The sequence below is a fragment of the Urocampus carinirostris genome, chromosome 13, assembly GCF_059441175.1.
Source record: "Urocampus carinirostris isolate Australia breed hairy pipefish chromosome 13, RoL_Ucar_1.0, whole genome shotgun sequence".
NCBI lineage: Eukaryota > Metazoa > Chordata > Actinopteri > Syngnathiformes > Syngnathidae > Urocampus > Urocampus carinirostris.
This window is the reverse complement of record NC_142361.1, coordinates 8,644,681-8,648,133: the sequence shown is the minus strand read 5'-3', so window position 1 is coordinate 8,648,133 and position 3,453 is coordinate 8,644,681.

Genomic DNA, 3,453 nt, shown 5'->3' with positions numbered 1-3,453 from the left:
TATGTGTGCTTGTTTTTTGGAGGGGCGGGTGCGGGTGAGGTTTGTTCGGCATTTCAAATAATGAGCGCTTTTCCAAATTGGTGTCATTATGCTGCGTGAAGAATCGTTGTTGAGCAGGAATAGTTGCATTCATTCTAGAATTGAGACACTGATTAATGGGCTTATGTTTGAAGAAAATTAACGTTTAGCTTTTACCCCGTTATATTTCCAGTATTCCCTCGTTTATCACTGGGGTTACGTTCTGAAAGGAACCGGTTATAGGTGAAATCCTTTATTTTTGTGCAATTAAATACTTTATTATACCCTAAAAGGAAAGGGCATATCTTCATACGGGCTCAAGCATTTCTTCAACGAATAAAAAAAATGTTTATACAGTACTGTTATGTAGTTAGTTAAAAATATCTACCATGCTGTCAAATAATGATAAAAGGGCATACTGTTTAGCCCACATGTGTCAAACTCAAGGCATGTGGGCCAAACAAAAGTGGCATGCCACATCGTTTTATGTGGCTGAGATAATACTGAGCAAAGCACAAGAGGGAAAATTTGCACTCTGCATTATTGACTTGCAGTTCTTTTATATCCACTGGATGTCGCCAAAACAAGGTGCTACTCACAAAGCACCCATTGTTGCTGTATTTGCTGACTTTTTTCCATCTTTGCAACATTGCTAAAATTCGCCCTATGCCGTCTCAGTCGGAGGCAGGGATTATAATTCATGCGTTTGTTACCTCCCGTCTCGATTACTGTAATCCACTACTCTCCGGTCTCCCGAGGTCCAAAATCAAGAGCTTTCAGCTGGTACAAAATGCTGCAGTGAGGCTTTTATCTAAGACAAGAAAGTTTAATCACATTACACTGATTTTAGCTAACCTGCATTGGCTCCCTGTTAGCTTAAAATGTGATTTAAAGATTATGTTGGTATAATACAAAACCCTGCATGGACTTGCTCCTTCATATCTTTCAGATTTATTACAGATTTAATTTCCTACTTCCTATTTCCTATTATAATTTCCCTATGTTCCGGTCCAGAGCCTCCGCTCTGAAAATGCTGGTCTACTAGTGCAGGGATGGGGAACAAGTTTGACACAAAGAGCCGAAATTTTTAAATGAGAGTCAAAGAGCCACACCATGCACTGACCTGCCATGACAGACGAACACACACATTTGAAAACATATTATTTACCATAACACACTCCTCTCCTTACAATACAACAAGTATTGTTCTTGTGTTGATTTCAAGGAAAGTGTTCGCCCTCAATACACACACAAAAAAACTAAACACGAAACAAGGCAAAGAGCCACCATCCATCTATCCATTATCTGCACCACTTATCCTCAGTAGGGTCGCGGGGGTACTGGAGACCATCCCAGCTATCTTCGGGCAGTGGGCAGGGGACACCCTGAACTGGTTGCCAGCCAGTCGCAGGGCACACAGGGACAGACAATTAACTCGCTCATTCACACCTAGGGACAATTCGAACCAGCCAATTAACCTGAAATGCATGTTTTTGGAATGTGGGAGGAAACCGGAGTGCCCGGAGGAAACCCACGCAAGCACGGGGAGAACATGCAAACTCCACACAGGAGGTTCGATCTCATGACCTCAGAACTGTGCCGCACACGCGTTAACCACTGCGCTGCCGTGCTGCCCGCAAAGAGCCACAGTATGTAGAAAATATGATGAGGCAAAGAGCCGCACGCGGCTCTAGAGCCATGTGTTCGCCACCCCTGTACTAGTGATCCCAAGAGCCAAGAAGAGATCCGCAGGTTCGAGAGCGTTCTCCATCCGGGCCCCGGTGCTGTGGAATGCTCTTCACCCTGAGATTCAATCTGCAACCTCAGTAGAAATGTTTAAATCTAAACTTGCCTTGCATGGCTGACTCCCTATTGGTGTGTGTGTGAATGGCTAAGTGTGAAGCACATGGTAAAGCATTTTGGGAGGTCTTTATTGACTTAAAAAGCACTATATAAATGCAGACTTCTATTCTATAGCATATGAATAACATATATTTTATGTTATCAATATATGTGTATTGTTTGCCCACATGTAGGTTTTAGATCAGGGGATGGTGTCATAATAGTCTGTGGTTTGTGTGGGGTCCAAATGTGGGTAAACCCCGTGTGGCCGGTCATCAGATATAAAAGGAAATTCAGGCAGAGACAATGTAAATTTTCGTTCCGCTGCAGCGGGGGAGAATCGGGGAGAAACACAGGGGATGTGTTCTCGGCTCCACAATCGTCCTCCTCCTCCTCCTCTCCGCAGCCAGTTTTATTTAGTACAAGTATGGTGGACTTTAGACTGACACATCGTTGGGTAGACATTAGACTGACACATCATTGGGTAGTCATGAGACTAAAACAGCAAAAGATATATAGACAGAGAATATTAGGGGAATGTTCAGAGAAATACACAATATATATATATATATATATATATATATATATATATATATAGACTTCACAGTTTGCAATAATCTGTGGTCTGTGCAGCCCTTTGAGACTCTTTGTGATTATGGGCTATACAAGTAAACAAGACTTGACTTGACTACCATTAATCACCCAGAGAACATTGAGAAAACCCACCCTGAAGTTATTTTAGTTAGAATAATAGTCAAACACGCACTTTTCAAGGCAGTACAAAAGTACAAAATTATAATGTTCTTGGGGTTTTTTGCAAAAGTTTAAAGAATATTTAGATAATTTCTAGAATAGATGTGAAATCTAACAGCAAAGTTCCCATATTCAGGTCAAGATTTTAATAAAAATAAATCATTACATTAATCATATGAATCCATGTTTGCGTGCTATTGACACAAAAAAAAACATTGTTATTATACTATTCTAACAGGACATTGATACAGATTCAAACATCTACAGGTATTGTGTGTTAATGTCATAAAGTAAAATCCAATACCTGTCAAACCCCCCATATAAATAATGGCAATTCCTCTTTTATTCAGCGAGAACCCTTAAAACACAACAAAGCACATATTGCTAGCAGCAAGACATTTTGTAGAACAGGCATGTCAAACATGCTGTCTGTGGGCTGTGTTGTATCATTTAATCTAGCCCACCAAAAAAAGTCTCAGTATGTCAAACAAGAAGCCAATCTCTAGATAATTTCTGTCAAAAATTACGATTTATTTATTTTAAATAAATGCAAAGAAATGCTCTCTTTGGCCACTTGAGAGCAGCGTTCAGTTTGTATAGCGTGGTGATTTGGTTAAGTTGTAAAACTCCATTCACTCAACTGTTAAAATAAACCAGTAACATAACCAATGCCAATCATGAACATCTTTTTTTCTCCATTGATTGTGAATAAATGTGTCTAGACGTGATCCGTTGCCATTCGTGATTATAAGATCTAGGGTAGGTTACCAATATAGGCTGAATGATAAAGCAGGAGGGCAGCACGGCGGGGCAGTGGTTAGCGCGTGTGTGCCACAATTC